A 24,179-nucleotide genomic window follows, 5' to 3' on the forward strand; every position below is an offset into this window, starting at 1 on the left:
CATGCCATAGAGGCGGTGTACCGCAATCGTAAGCAATACCACTCCATCAATGTGCAGATTGTATGCGACTCCAGCAAGATCATCACACATTGTTGTGCCCGATATCCCGGATCCACACATGATGCCATGGTGTTGCGGAACTCCATGCTACCCCGCTACATGGAGCGACATGCTGGACGACATGCCTGGCTGCTTGGTAAGTTGCCTGACTGGACCATGGCAGTGCATTGGAGTTGTGAGGTGGGGATATGCATACTCCACCTGGGTGGGATTGGGGGGGTATGCATACTCCACCTGGGTGGGATTGGGGGGTATGCATACTCCACCTGGGTGGGATTGGAGAGCGAGTGGACAATGCACTCAGAGCAAAACACTGTTGTCCTGAACATCCCAACCTGAACATGACACATCAATGCCATACATAAGACCAATGCTGCACATCAATGACAACATGCCAGACGCAAAAGCAAGCCACCATGGGTATGTCAAGTGATGCATGACTAAACACGATTACAGCTGTGCCAGTGCTGCAAGTGTGATTAGGTAAAGAGTAGCATACACTGCAATAATGTGTGGGAAGACATCGTTCCACAGTACATATGCATCAGCATGCAAGTGGACACCCTGCATTATCTGTACAATGCAATCCACACTAGTAGATCATTGTGCAGTGCACAATGCATCAAATGAACCTGTGTGCATACATCCTGGGATGTGTGCATGTCAACACCTAATAGCTGCAGCCATGGCCGTTATTCCTAAAGGTGTCAGGTTATATATTGACTCACACATACCTCTTTGTGCTCCCATGCGGGTGATGGAGGCTTTCCCTTGAAGCCGTGGTTACTTACCCCTGTATGGAACCCGCAGAACAGGCATGAAGAGGAGTACAATTGGGTTCATACCCATACCCGTGTTGTGATTGAGCAGACCTTTGACCTGTTGAAGGCACGGTTACGCTGCCTAAGCAGGTCTGGTGGAGCACTCCTCTATGGGCCTGAGAAGGAGGCAAAGATCACCATGGTCTGTGTCATACTGCACAACATGTGCATCCGGAGAAACGTACCACTGCCACCTGACATTGACATGCATGCACCGGGTGAAGGTGATGAGGGTGATGATGGAGGAGAAGCAGCACCCCTAGCAGTACGTGATGCACAAGATAGTTGTGCTGTACGCCAATCACAGATTGAGGAATACTTCTGAACCACAGGGATGTCGATGATTATGTGTCAGTACTACACTGAGCACAGGGGCCGTGTGGACATGGACACAGGGTGTGTGGGAAGTTTGACACTGTGCGCTGTCATGAATAAAATGTACACACACAAAATGAACAATGTCCAGTCATCAAATGATTATAAACACAACGGGTGTATTAAGAAAAATAACAACATAGTGCTTCCTCCCTCCGCCACTCACATGCCCTCCCCTCTCCCCCCAAAACCCCCAAACAACCCATACCCCCGAAACAACCCATACCCACCAAACAACCCATACCCCAATATACACCCCATAATCCCCTCAACACCACCTCCCCCTCACCCATTAACATCCCACACACAATGTGGTTGGGCTGGCTATTTCCAGACTTTTTTTGTGTCAGGGGGCAGCATTAGTGTTTGCCTTGCACTGCGCCTCGTAATCCGCACAGGGCTTGAGCGTATTGAGCTTGCAGGTGTGGTCGATGGGGTGGATGCGGATGGATTCTGCACCGCCAGTGCAGGTTTCTGCTGCTGCATGTGTTCCAGCATCCTGCTAAGGACCTGTGTGACGGCCCCTAAACTGTCACATATCATTATGGCACTCGAATTGATGGCCGCAATTGGTTCCAGCATTCACCTCCCATATCTCACGGCGTGTTTGCTCACCCTCGACCACATACTGGTGCACCAGTTCGATCTGTAAGTCCTGGCGGGCCTCTACCCTCTTCAGGCGTGCCTCTATGTCAGTAGGGGCTGTGGAGGTTGAGGGTGCTGCGGCTGGGTGGGCCATTGCAGGACTGGCCTCTAGAGTACTTGACAGTTGCAGACTCCGCAGTTGAGCCGCTGATTCCTGCATGGTGCTGGAAGGTGTGCCCTGTGTGGAGTGGTGGGGGGTGGACGGGGGACTTGGTGTGCGGGGACATTCAACATGGATGTTGCCGTCAATGTCCTCGTATTCCTCCGCTCGCACATCAACATCACTGAGGGGGGCTGTGGCTGCTGCCTCACCCACGGAACTGGTGGCAATGGACTGCGTGCCATCAGGCTCGCCTTCAGCAATTGTTGCTAACTGTGTACTTGCAGTCTCGTCTGCTGCTGTTGTCTCCTCCTCACCCGGCCTGGCCTGTACAGGTGCCCTGGGTTGTACTGTGGCCCGCAGTGCTGTCCCGGTGGTGGAAGGCCCAGTGCCCTGTGGTCTGCCTCTGGAAGTTGAGGCCCGTGGGGCAGGGTCCTGCCCTTCACCTTCCGCATCAGTGCCTGTGGGGGAACAAGAGATGCAGGGCATCAGTGATGGTGTTACATGCAAGATGAGTTGGTGCAGTACAGGATTTGATTTCTTATGCATTGCATTCTTATAGGTGTGTCACACAGGGTACTTTCAAGGGGGGCATATTGGCATAAACTGTGGCCTCTCCATTTGGTACTGAGGTGTTCCAGGTGGCATACTGTTGTATTGTGGTTTTTGTGATGTGTGACATGCGATTGGTCCCTGTGTGTTGGGTGTCTGTTGGTAATGGGATAGGCACGCAGCATGCATTTCATTGTGCCAGGGTTTGGGCCACCATCTGGACATGGATCTGTATATGTTTGTATGATGGGCCATGCATTGGCTTGGGTCACTTTCAAATCTGTTGTACTACGTCATGGTTTGGCCTAATGTGGTTTGCGTGGTCACTCACCTCCATCTCCCAATGTCGCCGCACCCGTCTCCATTTCGCCAAAGCTCTCTATGGACTCCATTTGTATGCTGCTGCTGCTGGTCTCTTCCCAGTGCATCAATTTAACTGGTGAGTGGGCACCCCCACCTGTGGCCAGGGCCTCCCTGCGATTTAATGCCAGGATATTACGGACCCGGAGACGTAGGTCATCCCATAGTTTTTCACAGTCTTTGACTGTGCGGGGGTGGTGCCAACCGATGACACCTTACGTGCAACCTCCTCCCATATTTCCTTTATTCTCATTTGTGCTTCCTTTTTGAGGTTGTTTGCAAAAACCTCATCTGCATGGGCTGCATGAGTATCAGCCAGCATGTTTAGCTCCTTGTCGGAGAATCGCTTCTTGCGCAGGCGGGGGTAGTTTTGCAGGTAGCCTTGGACATGCTGGATGGTATGGCCCTGCTCTCTACTCTGTAGCACTTCTGGAATGAGAAGATTGCAATGGATTGTGTTTTTAGAGATGGCCGCCGGCGCATTTCCCATTCAGACGCGATGACGTTACTTCTGGGTCCAGTATTAAGAGCCTGGTATGAGCATGATGTTATTACCGGGTCGGTATTAAGGGGCTGCTCCTTGGTGGAGGCGGTATCGCGGGTCCCGTGATGGTGCTATCGGGGGGTTGGAGGGCCTTTACAGGAATGGCGGTGCAGCAATTACCAGCATGGGGGTTCACGCGTGCTCGTGCACTCATAATCAGCCGCTATTAGTAGCGTTAAGGGTGCACAGACGCGCTATTACCTCCATGCCCACAATGACTCCGTTTTTAGCGGGATTCTTGTAATGAGGCCCACACTCTCGAGCTTTTCAGCTACAGGGCCGCCAATGGCCAAGTTTCGTTTCACTTGAAAGTCTCTTTCCTACAAGGACCTGATGTGTTCAAATACCAAAACAAAAGTTCCTTTAATAAAAATTGTGTTAGGGTGATAATAATTCACTCCTGGGTCTCCCTCTTCTGGGCGCTAACCCTTCTCAATTGTTTATCACAGTTTCAGGTAGGGTGATGGCTTCACCCCTGGGTCACCCTCTTCTGGCTGCTAACCCTTCTTATATCGTATTCCACAAATCTTAATGGCCTTTTAAACAATTACAAACATACTGTTTCTTGGAAATTTCAACTTTGCCCCTCTTGGGAATCGCTTTCCTTGTTTCTTGTTACTGCAGGATTCACTTCCCTTTCTTTCACTTAGTTTGTAGATCAAAGTCTTTCGATTGTACAAGGATTTTTCTTGACTCTCTGTATGACCACGTTCACCTATTTGTCTGGCCCTCCTACTGCCTTCTGGTATATGTAGTTTCACTCAAATGGGGATCGACCAGAGTCTCTTGAGTTAGCACCCACGTGGTGCCGATTTCCCTCTGCAGCTAGTCTCCCCTTAACTCTCTTTACAGTTCTTCAATAGATTATCGAACTTGGTTAAAAACTTGCCACTTTGCGATTCTCCCTCAACACAGCCCAGGTCTTAAGGGTTCCCCTTCGACTCACCGGCTGTGATGAACTTCTTGGCTTTTCTTCTTCATCGGAGTCTAGGCCAGTACCACAGTCGCGGGAGCTTCCCTCGCTTCTGCTTATCGTCGTAGGCTTGCCCTTTGTACTGTTGACATCTTCTACAAGACACTGGTGCTATTGTTCACGCTCTTAGGCTCTCTTCCAAAAAGGTTATGGAGGTCTGGGATGAAAAGGGCAAGATCTCTTCCCTCCTTGCCACCCTCTTGATTCCTACTGCCTTTCTCATTCGCTTGAACTGCCGTGCCTGCTTAGCCATCTCGTCATGCTGTCTGCCGTGCTCGCCTTGCTCGTACTGTGCTCTCTGGTGCCACCATTTATCCCTGTGGGGAAGGGAAAGGGCCATCAGGTGTGTGTGATTTGGATCAATTGCCTGGCTTTGCCTGACCCTTATACTGGGACATGTCAGGTAAACGGCTCTGGTGTTAGTCTGTTGTCCTTTGTGTTGTGCAAAAGTGTTAGAGTTAGAAAAGGGGGGGCAGTGGTTTGGAATGTCCTACGTGTGAGGATGGGAAAAAAGTTTTAAAGGAAGGGGGTCCCACTTCCAATCCCCAAGGACCCCCCATCCAGATGATCCTCCCTCACTGGTTCACCCACAGGAACAGGATCCAATAGTGATGGCCATGTCCTGGCCACCTGGATGACAGTTCCCAAGGGACTAGCTAGAGAGACACCTTCAGGTTTCTCACATACCCTTCCTCCATGCAATGTAGCCACATTTGTTTCACAGCGGAACTGGGAAAGAAAATCCACGTTTCCCTGGTCTTTTCCTTTCCGGTGCTCCACCGTGAAACAATAGGGTTGTAAGTCTAGAAACCATTGCATGACCCGAAGGTTGGACTCTTTGCGTTGGCTAATCCAGGCTAAAGGTGAATGGTCGCTAACCAGAGTGAACTTTCTTTGTAATACATAGTACCTGAGATGGATAATGGCCGACTTGATGGCTAGGGCTTCTAGTTCCACCACGGAATAGTTTTTCTCACGTGGGAATAATTGTGACTGGTTTATAGTGGGTGTTCAAGTCTGTTGCAAATTTGGGACAGGACAGCTCCTAACCCTGTAAGGGAGGCATCCGTCTGTAACATAAACTCCTTGGAGAAGTCAACTACCTTTAGGATTTGGTTTGCTTTAGGATGTTACAGCATACCTCATCGTCCTTGCTCCACTGACGTTTCTGAGGTTCCGCATTTTTAAGTTTATCTGTCAAACGTGCCGTTTTATCCGAATAGTTGGGGATAAACCTATGCTAATAATATATTAACCCAAGGAAAGATCTAAGGTCTCTTTTGGTCTTGGGAGTTGGAGTATCCAAGACGGCTTTTACTTTTTAATGTTGGAGCTGTACAGTTCCGTTTCCTATGAAAAAGTCAAGATATTTCACAGCGTATTCGGAATATGCATTTAGCTGGATTTGCAGTTAGACCAGCATTCCTAAGGACTTTCATGATGGTATAAAGATGGAAGAGATGGTCTTCCCAGTTCTTACTATAAATGAAGATATCATCAATGTAAGCTCCACAAAAGTCCAAATATGGTTGTAGGATGGCATCCATAAGATGTTGGCACGTAGCTAGTGCACTGTGTATGCCGAAAAGGAGGACTTTAAACTGCAATAACCCTAAGGGTGTTGAAACCACAGTTTTTTCCTTATCTGTCCCATATACTAGGACTTGCCAGTACGCCTTTGTTAAATCTAGGGTAGATGGGTGGCTGTTTCTAGTTTATCAATTAGGTCATTGATGCGTTGCATGGGATAGGCCTCAAAGTCCGATATGGCATTGGCTTGACGGAAGTCGACACAGAATCTCCAGGACCGGTCGGGTTTAGTGACCAACACAATAGGAGAGGACCAATGACTTAAGGAAAGTTCGATGATATTAGCCCTCAACATTTTGTTGACTTCCTCAATCACTACGGGTTTATGCACCTTTGGGAGATGATCAGGTTTTAGGTGAAATACTTTGCTTGCCTTTAGGTGTTCGAATGTAATGTTAAGTACCTTTTACTCTTCCCGGTTTCTATGAGAATACATAAGGGAATGCGACTATTACTTCCTTTAGATCTTCTTGTTGTTGGCTAGATAACTCGGGTGGAATTAAGTCAAAGTTATCTATGTCCTTGGGAACCAAGCAGGCTAGAACTTTGTCATGGGTGGCTGACAGGTTTTCTTTCCACTCTTCTAGGAGATCAATGTGGTATAAGTGGCCATTCTGTTTTTGTCTGGCTGGGATTTTTTATACGTGCATGGTCCCTTTTTTTCTATTATCTCATGAGGTTTGTGCCACTTGGAGACACGTTTGTTTTCTGAGGTGGGTAAGAGGATTAGTACTTTCTGCCCGATACAACAAAAAAGTACATTTACGATTTTTTTCTATCTGACCATTTGCTGGTTTTGGGCCTTTCCCATGTGAATACAAACTAAGATCCGGACTAATTTCATGTGTTCTCGCATTCTAGTGGTGGTTTGGGATATTGGAATGGGGTCCTCCTTGCATTTTTCCAGGTTTCCCAAAGCATGTCCAGGACATCCCTCGGTTCTCTTCCATAGAGTAGCTCAAGGGGAGGTTCTCACTGCAAATAGTGCCCATGAGATCATTCGGGTCCCAGTCCTTCCCGTCTTTGTCTACCAATTTTCGTAGAGTTAGTTTCAAGGTCTTATTGAATCTTTCTAGTAGACCATCGGTTTGGGGATGCTACACAGAAGTTTGCAAGGTGGTAATATGGAGTAGCTCTTTGACTTCGGTCATAAGCTTACTCATAAAATTTGGACCCTGATCTGTTAGTATTTCCTTGGGAAAGCCAACCCTAGAGAAATACTGTAGAAGATGTTTCAAGATTTGCAGAGTGGTATTATTTTGCTTTGGCAATGCCTCAGTGTATCGGGTAGCATAATCCACGATCACCAGGACATACTTCTGGCTCAAGTTAGATGTTTCGATAGGTCCTATTATGTCCATGCCAATTCGTGAAAAGGGGACTTCTATAATTGGCAACAGGTTCAGATTGGCAGGTAATGGAACGTGCGGATTGATCTTTTAACACATCTCACATGTTTGTATGACGGTTTTGATGTCAGTGTTGATACCTTGCCAGTATAACTTTCCACTGATATGCGCCTGGGGTTTAGCTTGGCCCAAATGTCCACCCGTAAAATGGGAATGTGCAATCTCTAGCAGGACCTTTCGGTGATGTTTAGGTATTACGAGTTGAGTTTTTATTAACCCTTCAGGGGAGGTTCATTTTCTGTAAAGTAACCCTAGTTGTAAGAAGAAAAGGGGACTTCCCTTCTCTAGGCCTTCCTCTTCGGGAATGGCTTGTAAAAAAGCTTCAGCGAGGTCTGGATCATTTCGCTGGCAAAGGCTAGGATGGGATAGATGGTGGGTTCCTCTACTTTCCTTTCTTCACTGGTAGGGGATTTATCAGCTTCTCGAAAGCCTAAATTACTTCAGTTTGTTTCATCTAGTTCACTTTCTTGGACTGAGATAACAGAGCTCTCACTAAAATTCCCTGTGCAATTTGGTCTCCATGACATACCTCATTCATGATTCTGTAAGAGAACCTTCATGTCTCCTCAGAAGTCTGGATCAATAACGCCTGCTAAGACATCTATCCCGAAATTCCATGCTATGCCATATTTTGGAGCTAACCAGGTGTAACACTCTGGAGGGGGAAATCAAAAGAAAATATGTAGAAATCAATCCTCTTTTCCCAGGGGGATTAATAGCTTCCCTACTGCCACAGATATCAAACCCTATTGATTCCTTGGTGGCAATGGAAGGGTTGGAGGCTCTCTGACTAAGCTTTTGAAATTGTAGGATTCCCCAGTTTTTAAATGCTGTGACGGCAGGAGCCTGGTGCGTCTGATTAGCGTTACAAATCTTTGAAGCTCTGGCAACTCTTCTGCGTTCTGCATCTCAACATTGTTTCCATTTGAATTCCTGGCCTGAATTCAGCATTCGTTGCCCTGCCTTTGGCATTTTTTGATAACCTGGTAATATCGACTCTGGTCTGTTTAAAGGAACTGTCTTTCGTTTCCTTCTGCATTATGTCTGCTGTTGGACTTACCCGACTTTCAGGCTACAGTATTGTGAAAAGAACTGCTTTCCCGCTCCCACAGTATTACCAACTGCTGTGTGACTACCCTGCTTCTGGGCTACAGTTTGTGTAACGGAACCGTGATTCTAAGCCCGCGTTACGTTACCTCCTGTATTTCCGTCTACTCTGCTTTAAGGACTGTGCGTCCCCGATACATCAACTCCTGCTACAGCACGCCTCATATAATTCTCTTTCTATACTGTGCACATGCTACCAGAAGTTCCTTTTACAGTGCGCATCTGCTCAAAGTGCTGCATTTAGAGCCTCTACTCCAATACTCGGATCATGCTTTCACCTATAGTACAGTGAGCTATCAGTTTTGACCCTGAATTCATTCCATTGGCGTACATCCAAAAGCACGTGCACTAGAATCAAAGGATGCGTTCCAGGGGACTATTCAGTGCATCAACTCGACTCTACTGCATCCCTCATGCCATACGGGTACTAGCTCCTAACTAACCCTCCCTTCCCTTACTTGTTTTGTCCTGGAATTCTTTCTGGATCATCTAGGACCTCCTTACTCCTCATTACGGTAAGGGAAAACATTAAGGGTACTAGTCTTTTATGGGTTACGAGGAGGGGTGGTGGTGAAATGGTCTGATTGTACTACACATTGAATTTGGTCCATTTGCCTTCCCAGGAGAAGACAAGGGATGGAAAACAAGTCTCCTTGAGAAACAGACCGCTTCTTTCCGATTGGTCTTCCCGTGTATTGGTGGACACCTCGCCCGTTCTAGTGATTCACACCTGTAGCTCTTGGTACTATCAGCTAGTGTGGTGGATCATTTGGAAGGTCCTTTTTACTTCTAAAGATTCTGAATACGGAAAAGAGGGCACATCAGTACGGACTAGGTTCCTTATTACATTCCTGGTGAGTCTCTATCTTCCTTATTGGTATCTTGGTGATGAATTGTGACAGGCGTCATGTCAAAAAAAAGGGCCTATACTAAGAAACCTATTGCCAAACCTCACAACTAATACAAAAAGGGGTGTGGGATAGTTCTCAAGAAAAGAAAGAAGTGGTCACAAATAATATGTCAGGATGCAATAGCCTGGGTCTCCCTTCCCCATGATTTGGACACAGGGTAAGATGGGAGCTTGGACCACAGTACAGTCTCTGGCTTCTCCAGCACGAGAAGACAGTTCTATTGGCAGCTCTTGGGACACACTCTCGAGCTTTTCAGCTGTCAGGGCTGTCGATGGCCAAGTCTCATTTCACTTGAAAGTCTCTTGCTTTAGAGGACCTGACGTGTTCAAATAACAAAATAAAAGTTCCTTTAACAAAGGAAAAGTTCATTAGGGTGATAATAATTCACCCCTGGGTCCACCTCTTCTGGGTGCTGACCCTTTTCAATTGTCTATCACAGTTCCACATAGGGTGACGGCTTCACCCCTGGGCCCCCCTCTTCTGGGCGCTGACCCTTCTTGTATCGTATTCCACAAATCTTCAGGTACTTTTAAACAATTCCAAACATACTGTTTCTCAGGAATCTCGACTCTGCCCCTCTTGGGATTCGCTTCCCTTGTTTCTTCTTACTGCGGGATTCACTTCCCTTTCTTTCACTTAGTTTGTAGATGAAAGTCTTTCGATTGTACGGGGATTTTGCTTGACCCTCTGTATGACCACTTTGACCTGTTTTGCTGGCCCTCCTATGACCTTCTAGTATATGCAGCTTCGCTCAGATGGGGATCGACCAGTCACTTTAGTTAGCATCCACATGGTGCCAATTTCCCTCTGCAGCAGGTCTCCCCTTAACTCTCTTTACAGTTCTTTCATAGATTATCTAACTTGGTTCAAAATTGCCTCTTTGCGATTCTCCCTCAACTCAGCCCGGTTCTTATCGGTTCCCCTTCGACTCACCGGCTGTAATGAACCGCTTGGCTTTTCTTCTTCATCGGAGTCAAGGCAGTACCACAGTCACGGGAGCTTCTGCCACTCCTACTTATCGGCATAGGCTTGCCCCATGTACTGTTGACATCTGCTAAAAGACACTGGTGCTATTGTTTGCAGTCTTAGGCTCTCTTCCACAAAGGTTCCGTGGGTCTGGGATGAAAAGGGGAAGGTCACTTCTCTCCTCGCCACCCTCTCGATTCCTGGCACTTTTCTCCTTTGCTTGAACTCCTGCACCTGCTAAGCCATCTCGTCATGCCTTCTGCTGTGCTCACCTTGCTCGTACTGTGCTCTCTGGCTCCACCTTTTATCCCTTTGGGGAAGGGAAAGGGCCGTCGGGTGTGTGTGATTATGATCAATTACCTGACTTTGCCTGACCCCTGTATTGGAACATGTAAGGTAAACGGCTGTGGTGTTAGTTGGTGGGGATACCACGTCTCACCCGTCAGTGTCCCACTCCCCAAGGACCCCCATCCAGGTGATCCTCCCTCACTGGTCCACCCCCAGGAACTGGATCCAATAGCAATGGCAATGTCCTGGCCACCTGGATGACAGATCCCCGGAAACTAGCTAGGGAGACACCTTCAGCTTTCTCACATTGCTCAAATTGATATTAGTGAGATTCATGTAGGAAGCTAAAATCTTGTGTTATTGATCAATTTATTCAGTAACTATAACCTTGTGGTAATTTCTCTGACATAAAGCTGAGATCACCTATGTTTAGATTGACTTAATTCTTTGAATACATTTAAAAGATTTGATACTAAAATGATGAACAAATAATAAAAACACCCCAGTTGGAAAGATCACAATTCGCATTATCGATTGTGAAAAAGCACTTTGGAAAAGATAAGACTTTAGAATGTTTTTAAATTTAGTAAGAGAAGAACAGGAACGGATATCAAGTGGTAAAGAATTCCATATCTACTGCCCAAGAAGTTGAAAGGAGCAGAAATCGGAAGATGCATTTGGAGGACGAGAAAAGATCAACAAAAAAGTGATGTGAACGAAGGTTACAAGAAGGATGATATAACGAGATAAGAGAACAAAGATAACGAGGGGCTAAGGCATAAATACACTTAAAGGCAAGAAAAAAAGCAACTGATATTCAAAATCTTGCTGGATAGGCGCCAATGAAGATGAGCAAGTTCAGAAGTGATGTGGGCAGAAAAAGAATCATAACAACATAATATAAAATATAAAATAGAACATAGAGGAAGCAGATCATACTTTGAAATCCCAACATAATGAGAACAACAATAGTGTTAATGAAAAAGAACCATAGATTGAAACAGAATTTTAGAAGAAGAGAAGAAAATCAGATGATTAATGTTCTGAATGTTGTAGAAGTGAAAACAACAAGATTTAACCACTGTAGCTGTTGGAGCCTGCAAGGAAAAAATAAGAATCAAAAATAATGCCCTACAGGCCGATTCAAAAATGTAAACTGAAGCAGAGAAAAAGTTATAAATGTGGGAGAATCTTTGGGGAAGCAGGAATGAAGAGAATTTCAGTTTTATTAGGTTTAAGACAGAGAAAACGAGAAGACATCCAAGACTTTATATCAGATAAGCAAGCAGAAAGACGTTTATGAATGCAATTGGTGAAAGAAGGAAATCTTACTAAAATCTGTGTATAATCAGCGTAGAGATGTACTTTGAACCCCTAACCAGGTAGTAAGGAAGAAGTATAGAGAGTGAATAGACGTGGCCCAAGAACAGAGCCATGGGGAACGCAGTAAGGGAATGAGAAGGAACAAATGGAAGAAACATTCCTTTCCTCTGCAAATGTAATGGAGGGGGAGGTGAGGTTTGGCTTGGCTCCAATTGGGCTCTTATTTCACAAATGCATTCTAGCTGAGCCAGAGCCAGGCATTTGGCTCCAACTAGGCTCAAGCCAACTCTGTTTCCCCCACCTGTACTCCCAGACTGATTTTCTCAAGGTACTAAAAAAGTCCATCCCTAGTCCCTCCACTGGTTGCCCCAGGGTCTAAGTCTGATCACTCCTCTGTCTTGCTCATGTCAAAGCTCTCCTCGCCTGCCAAACCGTATTGATTCTGGAATTGCTCCAATTTTTTGCAAAGCGTGACTGACATGACTTCATTTTTCTTCAATAACAATGTCATTGTAGCCTCAGTGTCAGACACCTGCAGATTATGGGTAACATTTAAGATGTATGTTTTAGGTTTTGTATATCCAAAGACAATGGTATCTTGAAGGCCTGCCAGTCACTGAAGCACATTGAGAGCACACTCAGAGTTGTAAAAAGGATATGTCTTAATAGCTTCTTAACCCGACTGGGGGAACTTAAGGGTGTGATGAAGGACCTTGGAAAGAGGCCGAACGAGAGAGAACCTTTATAGATCGTACGCAGGTGGCCAGGTATTAGGATGAGGGCACCCTCCCTGGATACACGTTGGAATGGTCCATCTGCAAGGAAAAGGGCAACAATGGGATCACATAGAATGATGGTCCGGTCCGATAGCAGAGGTCCGATAGCACAGCGAGTAGAGCGCTCGGATAGCACAGCGAGTAGAGCGCTCGCTTTGACATCTGTGCAGAGCCTGCTGACGCAGGTTCGAATCCTGGCAGGGCCAAACTCAGCCTTTCATCCTTCCGAAGTCGATAACTGAACACCACGCATCGTGGATAATAATAAACAGTGCTCAGATACCTGAGGGTTTGTAGCGCTATATAAATGCTTAAATATTTATGTCTCTCTTAGTAGGGATGATAAACATATTAACAAAGGAGTTTGGGAAATATGGTGTGGGCCATATTGTAATGGGTAGTGCAGAAAATGAAGACATAAAAGCAAGGTGTAATGCTTTTGCGTGTTTATTTTCCACTCCAGCCCATTTGTGCCTGCTTCCATGGTGGATAAAGGCCCACAAACCGGAGTCTACATCTCATGTTCATGCACGCACAAAACAAATGGATTTCTGTGGGTTCCACATTCATTTAGCACCTGGTAAAAGCACGCGGATTTCATGGGAATCCATTAGTAAATGGCACCTACAAAGAGTAATTTGCAGGCAACATTTACTTTTTTACAAGATGGGGATTTAAAATGAGAATTAAGGCGATTTCACCAAGTTTTACTCGTATTTTTTGCAGTTCTCCTTTCAAAATGTGACCATTGAGTGCAGGAAACCCAAGAGATCCTGCGTGCTTACTTTGGCAGTCCACAACATGCATTTTGCACTGTTTAGAAAATAGCCTCCTATCTATCTTTACACATCCATGAACTGGATGAGTCAGTGGCAGATACCACTTATCATCAATAAGGTTTATCACATATGCATATCCATAAAAATCACATTAATGCATCAATACATTACATCAGTTACAATCAAAAGCAATAAAAAAGATGAAAATAATAAAAGCAATTCCGCCGGAATGGGAATATCGTTTGAAATGCTACAAAGGCCTTCTAAGGATGAATATCTCTCACTTTTTCCTCACACTAAAGCAGCTCTAGTGGCATTGACCATATATCGAGACTTACGCCTATTGCCTTTACTGTTATTATCAATAAGCTTTGTTCCCGGCCAGTAGAATACTACCAACTCAACAGAGTCAAAATTAAAAAGTAAGAAGGATACAAAAGCATAATTAGTACAAAACAAAAATAAAATCTAGATTGAAAAACATAACAAATGAAATCATTTGCCTTTAGCACAAATTCTGCGTGCCATTTTTAGAAAGCAGTCAATAGTGTCCATGCAGCGGCTTCACCTGGGATTCATTTCAGGTAAATAATAGTCGGTCGATACTGCTTAGCCCATATCATTTCCACTATGGCAACAACGTCGAAGCACGGATCGCTGCATATTTCGGGCAGAATAATATGAAGTGCATCATCGTTTCCTATGTGTTTAAACAGAGGGGACACATGTTTATAGGTTTGCGTTTTGCCACAAGTCCCAAATTCTACCAATGTGCAGTGCATAAAGCCCAAGACTGGTCAACCAACATCTATCCCCCAACTCTCTGCTCCCTCATAAGTCATTTCACAGAATCCAGGGGGAATTATGTTGTATACTACATCATGTAGTGCAGCTATTTTCTTTTACTTAAATTCAAATGTTCCTCTTCATTCCTGATCTCGATAATCTAAAAGTGAGCAGACTCTCATTTCATACTGGTTAGTAATAGTTTCAGTTAGGGAAAGAGGACTCTGGCATTGTATCATAAATGGTACCAGGTGGGGTTGATGGAGCCACGGAATCCTGGAGTGCAGGTTTCTACGGCAGATATCTTCCAAGATGAACCTAGGGAGTATGGCATGTGAATTAGACCAAAGAGACAGCCAAAAGAGGACTGCTTAGTTTTGAAATCAGCAGACATCTACCACTCTTTGAGTTCATTATGAACTGCAAAATCTGTTGAGGAGCTGGGACGAGCAATGTGGTGTGGCAGAGCAACTTCCCACCATTTTGTGTGAGGGGGTGGAGATTAAGGAGGCTGGGCAGCCCGGTTGCTATGCAGAAAGGGGACCAACATGGTGGATGGAGCAGAACTGATTGGTGTCTTCACCCCCTCATACAGGTAACAGTCCGTTATCATACCTAAGGCTCATTAGCAGGCTGAGACAAGAAGCCTTCCTTGAAGACTGTTTCCTAGAAGGTCACGGTGCTGCAGGAAACAGGCCGTAGAACTGATCCACTGACTAAAACGTTTCACTCATCAGAACAAGCATCAGCACAAACATGGGGCAGAAAACTTGAGAACTGCAGAGAGCATGTGGCTTGCTTACCTCACAGCTGAAGAGGAAAGCTGCACTCATTATCCTGCAGTCTTCACGCGATCGCCGAATGCTGAGAAGCTCTAATGCAGCAATCCACAAATTCCATGGAGGCACCAACGGCGTTGGTCACCTATAAAGACTTGAACACTCCTAATAGGCTAATGAGGAGAGAAAAGAGGCCTCATTTAAGAGTAAGCTAATCACACGCAAACCATAATATTTACATAATAGATTAATTTTAGAAATCTAGCAAGCTAGAACAGTCTGAATGCATAAAGAAGGTCACTGTCGGAAAGAAGTGCAAAAGAGATCACAAAAGGTCCCACCAATTCACAGATATGAAACAGGCATGGAAAAGTCTGATGGATCCTCATGCCTCGCTCACTCATCATCCGGGTCTCCATGTCAAAGACGTCTCCCATCCCCATAACTTCTATATTAACTCATGAACAGTCAAATCATTTCCCCAAGGGCACATTGGCATCACCTCCGAAAACTAATGATACATCTCATCTGGGCATCCAAAGAGCCTCAAATTTCCTATGACAATTTTACTCAACCATATGAGCAAGGCAGGTTGGATGTGCCCAACCTTGAATGATAATTCCTGATTCTTAGCAAAAGGGTAGTGTCACATGAATGACCACACGCAGCAAATGAAAAAGCAGCCTCTCGCGCATCTTTTCTTGTATCCATCTTATTGTGCACCAGTACATGACTGATCGAAAATCCAAGCAGTCCATCCCGCATGGTGGACCTGGCCTAGTGACTTGTATTTTAACCTCAGGGATCTTTGACTTCTTGCTCAGAAGAAAGAAGGTCCCTTCAGTTCAAACATTACAATGCATTCTTATAGTTGCCACGGTCTTCTCATTCTGACTTTACCATATCTGGCTTTTCTGAAAACTTCAGTTTTGAGGAAAAGTGTTCTCAAAGCTTAAAATGCAAATTTCTGTAATCCAATTTTTTTTAAAATAGAGAAATTGAGTAAGTGATCAATTATTTTATCCCCCCTTCTCTGCGAGTCTCCACGCCAACCTATTTGAATGAATGAGGCCAGGGGGGTTCTTAATCAGTCTTATGTTATGAGCACATTTTCATTTGTAAGTTATTACTTTCAAATAATAATACTCAACCAACTCTCTTTGTTCAGTTACTGGAACATAAAGGTTTAAATAATCACATAGTGGTATTTTAGAATTATTTATTTAAAAAGCAGTTGCGTTCTTAGCTGTCTAAACATTACTATTCACTTAAATCAAACTCTGTCCTTCATCAATGCTTTATTGTTCTTCCCACTAAATACTAGCATTATTTTCTAAAACAATGATATTGCAATTTGTAATCATCTAAATAAACATTCTTGTTAGTTGCTAAATTCAGAGGATATAAATATCTGCTAGACCTGTAAATATTGTACATTGTAAATCTTACATTAAATGATATGTTTTCTCAATTCTATGCATCTGTAATCATGTCTGTAAATATCTGTCCTGTGCCCAGATACCTACGGGTTAGGTGCGCTTTACAAGTGTCAAATAAATAAATAAAAATAGATCAGCTGGAAACATATTTAACAATCTGTTGCATTCGTGAATACCTGCTATGCTCAATTTAGATTCCCCTGCCAGGTCATCTTATTAATATGACTATACTAATAGGTAAGTATTTTGTGTAAGCACTACGCCATTTCTCTCAATGCTCACTTAGATTGGCACATTTAAAAATGAAATGGGCTCTTCCGATTCAAACTTGGAAACCCAGACTATTGTATGCTTTGCTTTCAAAGCTTACTGCTCTATCCATAATTTAAAATGGCTGATGTACTTTTTAAGTTACTACCAATTAGAAAGGGCGAATTTCAAACGTAGGAGATCGGAAGCACTCATGCTTTGCCTTTCATGTCTTCGTAATAAAATTTGAAATTAAAATGGTTCAAGTTTAGCTTCATGTGACATACCGAAATTGGAGCCGAGCTAAGAATTCCCTAAAGAATGCTGCTCTAAGCTGCAATTACGTCATCCTCTGCAATCTTCTGCAGCTGTGGAAGGGAACCTTGCGTCTGCCTGCCACCTCTGTCTTGTCCTTTACCAGGATTTGCGCTGTGACTGCTAAACCTTAATCAGCTGTACTACCTTATCGGGCTGCATGTGCTTTGGACTATCAGATTGAAAACATATTTTTCTAATCTCATATTGTGATGCTATGTTTTAGCTGGATGCTTTCCAGAGCAGTCAGTGTTTTTTTAAAACAAGTGGCAAACCTACAATGTTTATAATTTGTGATATGTTGTCATTGTGAGCTGGTTGAATGCTTGTTTCAAAATATCCCTTCCTGTTAATTCTGTTATTTTACCACTAGTGTGCATCATGGGCTGTCAGATTGAAAACCTATGTTTTCATCTCTTATTTTAGTGGAAAGTGAATTGTCTGTTTAAAAATATATGTTTTGATGTTTGAGAACTGCGCTACATAACTTGTCGACTATGCAGTTGTTACTATAGCACACATGTGCATGTACATCACTGCGACAGCTTTTCCCTGTCCTTTTTAGTGAAGTCTTCTCTTTGCCTGTTTCAGTTATGCAAGGATGTTGTGTTCACATATCACTGTGAGCCAGGGCTTGGATTTCTATGCATGTTTGCATGTGAGGAACGAGTGAAGCTGCTATGGCTCTGCTACAGCTGTGCGCTGTGAAAGTGTTCATTATATTAACCCTACTGTTCCAAATGGGTCTTGCTAATTAATTCATGTCAAATGCATACAAGATCACACGTGTACACTTCACTCAATCTAACCTCAACCATGCATCCCACCACGCCACTTTGCTTTGTCAAGGTGCTCGGTAGGGGCATCAATCATGGTCAGACTGGCCCATAAAATGGCTCGGGCACCAATGAAAAAGTGGCCCACAGTTACAAATGGCAATTCATTCCTTTTGTGACAGTGTTTGAATAGTAACAAAGGTGGAGTTTTTTGATAAAGTATGATGCAAATTGTGCATTTTAAAGAATATTTATTCAGCTACACTGGTAAAAACTACTAGCCGCAGAGTCAGAGTGAATGAACTCATCAAACTGTCCCAAATTGGTCAAGAAAGTGGCCCACTTTGATCAAAAAATCTGGCCCACACCAGTATTTTGTGTTTTTGCTAAGGCCATGGGCCTGTTGCCCTATAGGCCACTCCAAGCCTGGCATCAATGTCTTGTTTTCATCACAAAAACATACTAATTCATGTCCTTAGGCTGGCAAACTTAATGAACTTGGTTCCATACCCAGCCGTTTACATTGCAGGCATCTCAGGGAGTTGGTAATGTATTGTATTGTATTAATTCTTATATAGCGCTTTATACCAAAGCGCTGTACAGTTACAACAGGGTACATTTAACATAACAAAAATTGTAACAACAGAAGCAAATTACAAACATGAATCAGTCACCAAAAACATAATGTAGAGCAAATATTCGGAGGGGAAGGGGAGAGGAGGGGTAGGGCTAGCAAGAACAGGGAGGGAGGGTAGATGGAGGTTGGAAGGAAGGGGTGGGAGAGGATAAGGGGGATGAGGGCAAAAGGGGGTAGGAGTGGGGAGTGAGAGTAGGGGGTGTCATGGCGGGGAATGGAGAAGGAGAGATTTGAGGGAGGGGCGGAAAGAGGAAAGGGTAGGAGAAGAGCGGATAGAGAGAGGTAAGGAGTTCCAGTGGAGGGGGGCCAGGAGTTGGAAGGAGCGGAAACGGGAGGAGGCACAGGTGGAGGGAGGAACAGTGAGGAGGAAGTGGTCAGCGGAACGAAGGGGACGAGAGGGCATGTAAAATGAGAGAAGGGAAGAGAGATAAGGGGGGGCAAGATCGTGGAGAGATTTGAACACTAGAGAGAGGAAGTGAAATTTAAGTTGAAAATGAAAGGAGGAAAGGGAAGCAGAGATGGAGTCACGGGGGGAGAGGAGACAGAGAGTACGGATGGCAGAGTGATAAAAAGATTTGAGGGGGGCAAGATGTGAAGTAGGAAGGCCAAAAAGTAAGGAGGAGCAGTAGAAGAGGCGAGAAAAGATAAGGGAGGAGATTAGGTAGTTAAGTAGCATGAAAAGTAATAGAGGGGCGAACTTTGCGAATATTGTAGAGGTGGTAGCGACAGGCAGGAGAGGTGAGTGAGATACGGTGGGAAAAAGTGAGAGAAGAGTCAAAGTGAAAGCCCAGGTTACGAGAGTGGGGGTAGAAAGTGAGATCAGAGGGAGGAAAATGAATGAAAGGGGGGGAGATGAAGGGGGGTGGGAGTTGGAAGGGAAGAAAACTACTTCGGTTTTGTCAGAGTTAAATGTTAAAAGGTATTTGTACCGCGCACCGTCACCAACGGAATTGGTCCCGAGGCGCTCTGGCGGATCTGTAAATGATAAGGTGGGATGGGTTAGTAAGGTGAAGAGGGAGTAAGATAGTGAGAGGAGTGGTGTTCTGCTGGCAGCTTCAACTCGGTATACACCAGATGCTCAGCTTTGGTGCGGATATTGGATCGGTATCAGTCTGCGTGTGCTGTTGCTCCGGTTTATGTGTTGTTGCACTATTGTGAAGTGTGTGCGGCTTGTTGTGCGAGAGATGGTTGTGTGCGTTTTTTGAGTGAGATAAGTATGCAGAGTTTGAGCTTATATTGGTTAGTGGGTTACCTGACCTTTAGCATGCTAATTTTCACAGTTCTGTCCAAGCGTGGCCCCTGTCGACCCCCACAATTCCATCTGGATGCGGCACAGGCCAATGTTTAGGATTCCATTTAGGTGTGGGCATGCCAACATTCACAGTCCCATCCAGATGCGGCGCATGCCAATATCCCCAATTCTAAGTGTGGCATGTGCTAACATTCGAGTTTCACCTAGGTGCGGGCATGCTAATGTTCAAAGCCCTATCCAGATGCAACGCAGGCCAATATTCACAATTCTATCTAAGTGTGGATATGCTACTATTCACAGTTCCTTCTAAGTGTGGGCATGCTAACATTCACAATTCTATCCAAGTGTGGACATGCTAACATTCAAGGTCCTATCTAGATGCGACACAGGCTAACATTCACAATTCTATTTGAGTGTGGACATGCAAATATTCACAATTCTACCTGGGTGTGTGAAAGAAAGCGGGAAGCAATCCAGTTTTTAATAGCAGTGAGACAGGAGGAAAGTTTAAGGTGGAGGTCAGGAGAGAAGGAAGAGAAAGAAAGAGCTGTGTGTCATCGGCATAGAAATGGTGAGAGATGCCAAAAGAGGAGATCACAGGGACAAGGAGGGAGGTGTAGAGTGAGAATAGGAAGGGACCAAGCACAGAGCCTTGGGGAACTCCGTATTCAAGAGGGTGGGAAGGAGAGGAGCGGCCGTCCCAGGAAACAGAAAAAGAGCGGGAGGAGAGGTAAGCGGATAGACAGTTGAGTACAGAGCCTTTGAAACCAAAGGAGGAGAGAATGTTGAGGAGAAGGGGGTGGTCAACAGTGTCGAAGGCAGCCAAGAGATCAAGAAGAATAAGGACAGAGGATTGCTTAGAGTGTCGGGCAGTGAGGAGGGAGTTAAGGATGTAAGTGAGGGCAGTTTAAGGAGAGTGTTTCGGGCGAAATCCAGATTGAGAGGGGGGAAGGAGAGAGAGATTATTGACAAAGGATGAGAGCTGAGAGTAGGCAAGGCGCTCAAGAAGTTTAGAGAGGAAAGGGAGAAGTGAGATAGGGCGGAAGTTTGAGGTGAGCAGGGGATCAGCAGTAGGTTTCTTCAGAATCGGAATGATAGTGGCATGTTTGAAAGCAGAGGGGGAGGAGGCCGAGGAAAGGCAGATATTGAAGAATGAGGTAAGGTAGGGAATAAGTAGTGGGAAAATCTTAGGAATAAGAAGGGAGGGGACACCCTGCACTCGCTTGGAAAGTCTACACCGTGGGGTCTATATGAAAATGCTATATTGATATCCCCAGAATAGCTCAGGGCCAAAGGGGAAGTCCTTTCGCTAACAATTGTCTTTTCTTTTAAGCTTCTCCATACGTTAAAGGCTTCTATACAAGGCAGCCAACACCCCACTAAAGTACACTTGCCTAATGACTGCAATGGTATCCAGTCATTGCATCGAATACAAAGCATTGAATGCCAAAAGCATTGAATGTATTTTTTTCAAAGGTAAAGATTTTATTTTAACTGTAATGGGTTTTAAGGGGTAAAAAAATGGGGGTTGGAGGTGACCCCCCATTAAAAAAAAAAGAAAAAAATACATTTGATGCTTTTTTTGTTGCTTTTTTTTAGATGCCTAGGCATTCAATGCTTTGGCATTCGATGAAATCACTATAAACCGACTGCAATGTATACAATGGCAACTACAAAGAGGATGTGTGCGAGTGACGGAGAACGCATTGCATGGGAAAGTGCATTGGGCATCCGATTCTCTGCTTCATTCAGACCATTCGGATCCCTATCCCTCAGTAATAGAAAGAATCATCGTAAATACCTTCATCCGTTTTTCCCACTCTGAATAAGCAGAATGCCCACACCCCGGCCATCACTAATACGTTTCCATGTTCTTTCATCGACAGGTTTTCTAACGCCTGCTGTTTCAACGTGGAAAGAATAACAAAAATGTCCATCAAATTTTTTCTTTTTTTTTAGAGAGGTTCCATCCCACCAAACCACCCTTCACCAACCCCTTTTTAAATATTCCCGACCCCCCCCCCAACTCCAACTGGCAATATGGTTGTTTCCTTGGCATACATTTGAAAATGGTAAATTTGCTCCAAAGAAATGTGGTTGTGGGGGATAAAATAAATATAGAGTGGGGGTGGAGGTATGAAGCTGTAGGGAGTGGGGGTATACAGGAACCCCATTAAAAGAAAGAAAACACACAAAAAAAACACATTTAGGGTGACTAAATTTACCACTTTCAAATGTGTGTCCATGAAAGAATATTGACCCAGTGCACTGCACCTCGAGCTGATTTTCTGCATCCAGTGTGGGCTTGACCCATGGTCAGTGCTGGTCATTGGGCCGGCACTCGGCGGATCCGCGATCCGGCACCAGATATGGAGCTGGATCTCGGGATCTGGACAGAGTCAGCCGCCCAAGACCATGAACCACGATGGGAGAGTAAAAAGAAGAAAAGCGCACGTGACGCAGCATTGCCTTTTACCGCAGATTGGCATGGTACCAGTGCCAAAGCCGGCGGTAAAATGCAATGCTGCCGTCGCAGGCTTTTTTTTTTTTTAATGTATTCCAGCATTGCTGGATCTCCACTACGAGCCTCGCCCCTCTAGACCACGCCCCTTCGGTATCCCCCCAAACTCCTCCCCCACCCCGCCCTTGTGTTGTTGGATCCCCCACCACATTTTTTCCATTTCCACCACTGCCCATGGTAAGACAACGGGGAGCAAGTGGCACAAATAATGAAGAATCCTGCAGGGAAGAACATTCCGCCGGGCACACAAATATCAATGTTGGGGCTATTTCCTCATAAAAAATATGTGGTGTGTGCTTGAACTCTTTGGTGCTTTGTGAGGTAGAGTGTGATACCGTATTACCCCCTACTTGCAAACATCAGAGCATCTGGCCTGAACTGAGGAGCTTGCCATGCGCGATGGCACGCGACGCGCGCCGCTCTCGACAGACACGTGGTGGGTGATCACGCAAGGCTTGATATAGTTCAAATGTTCTCATGTCAGGTGATTTATTGTTGGCGGTAAACTATCAACAGACTGTGAAGAGTGTTCAGAATATTGTTAAAGATGTCCAGGGATGTGATAGAAATTCCAATTTTTGGGTGTTAGCTCCCTGACAGGATGCACTTTGCAAAGGCCCTTGCAGTGTTCTGTTTTCCAATTTAATTGTAAAATGTCATAAAGAGACGTATTAAGAAAACAAATGGCAACGAGAATAAAACTACGATAAGAAAAGTACAGAAGATGCAAGTTTAAGGGAACGCTTCCCAGGAACAAACACAGCGGGTGTTACTGTGCCGGCCACACACAGTACGCACGTTTTAAAGTTTTAAAATATAATTACCCGGCCAATTGGAATACATGAATGGAAGAACTACTCAACCATAGCTTGGGAATATATTTGTTTAAGTAGATAAGTGGCAGACTGATCTCAACTCCCAGTTTCACCACTTAGCTAAAATGTGTAATTCTGAGCAAATAATTGTATTCCCTTTGCCTTATTTGGCAAAATTCTAAAAATCTAAAAGTGAATCATTTCTTTTTTTTTTTATTTTTTTTTTTTTTATTGTTTTATCAAAATATGATTTTACAATTTTACACTTTTTGTAGTTAACTACAAAGGATGATCAGAGAAGGACTTGTCTTTGTTTTCTGTTTTGCAGACTTCTGTTTTTCTATTCATTGTTCGCATTTAGTAACTTTCCGTCGATGTGTTCTAGCATTTTTGCAGTTGCTATTTGCCACGTTGTTTTGTCTCCCCCAATGAGTCTGCACCACCACAGTTGCTCTTCTGGCAGTGCGCTGAAACCTGATATCATTGGCAGATAGCACTGTCTGAGTGCTGCGGTCGCTGTGCATGTCATGAGTAAGTGTCTTATTGTCTCCGTTGGGGGTTGTGTGTCGTTGGAGCAGAATCTGCAGATGTTTGACTGTGATTGTCCTCGTATGTGTCTTATTTCGTTTGTTTTGAATAGGTTAAGCCTAGCGCGTAGGATTAAGATCTGTGCTTGCCTGTTTGGAAATTGCTTTATATAGTTTTGTAGTTCATTTCTTTTTGCAGTGAAACTTGGTAGGTGAGCGATGAGTTTTAACATCGAGGTGTCATCGATCGTTTTGGCCCAGTCCAGGTCTTTAATCTTCTTCAGCACTTTGCATGGATTTGTGATAAGTTCATCTTCATCTGAGTTGATTGTCTCTAATACTTTTTGATTTTGCCTTTGCCAGTTGGTTATCATGTTGCACGTGTTATCATTCATTTCTTGTTTAATGATGCTGAAGATTTTGTTTTTGCTGTCCATTCTGCATTTGCGGTATAGCATGACTCTATTACAGGTTGCGGCGCATTCTAGGGATTGTAAACTAAGT

General features: G+C 44.5%; 1 protein-coding gene and 1 long non-coding RNA gene across 4 annotated transcripts in view; one reads left to right on the plus strand and one right to left on the minus strand.

Moving 5' to 3' along the window:
* Nucleotides 1-24,179, plus strand: part of CNTNAP2 (contactin associated protein 2) — a 3,301,953-nt gene that overhangs the window by 3,228,357 nt on the left and 49,417 nt on the right. The gene's annotated exons all lie outside the window — the stretch shown is intronic.
* Nucleotides 14,094-24,179, minus strand: part of LOC138569888 (uncharacterized) — a 173,290-nt gene continuing 163,204 nt past the window's right edge. Inside the window, exons 2-3 of the long non-coding RNA XR_011303349.1 lie at nucleotides 15,169-15,317; nucleotides 14,094-14,279 (exon numbers count right to left, since the gene is read on the minus strand). This is a non-coding gene — a long non-coding RNA (uncharacterized lncRNA). The remainder of the gene's footprint in view (nucleotides 14,280-15,168; nucleotides 15,318-24,179) is intronic.

This window comes from Ambystoma mexicanum, chromosome 2q, assembly GCF_040938575.1.
Source record: "Ambystoma mexicanum isolate Mex_15411 chromosome 2q, UKY_AmexF1_1, whole genome shotgun sequence".
In the NCBI taxonomy this organism is placed as follows: Eukaryota; Metazoa; Chordata; class Amphibia; order Caudata; family Ambystomatidae; genus Ambystoma; species Ambystoma mexicanum.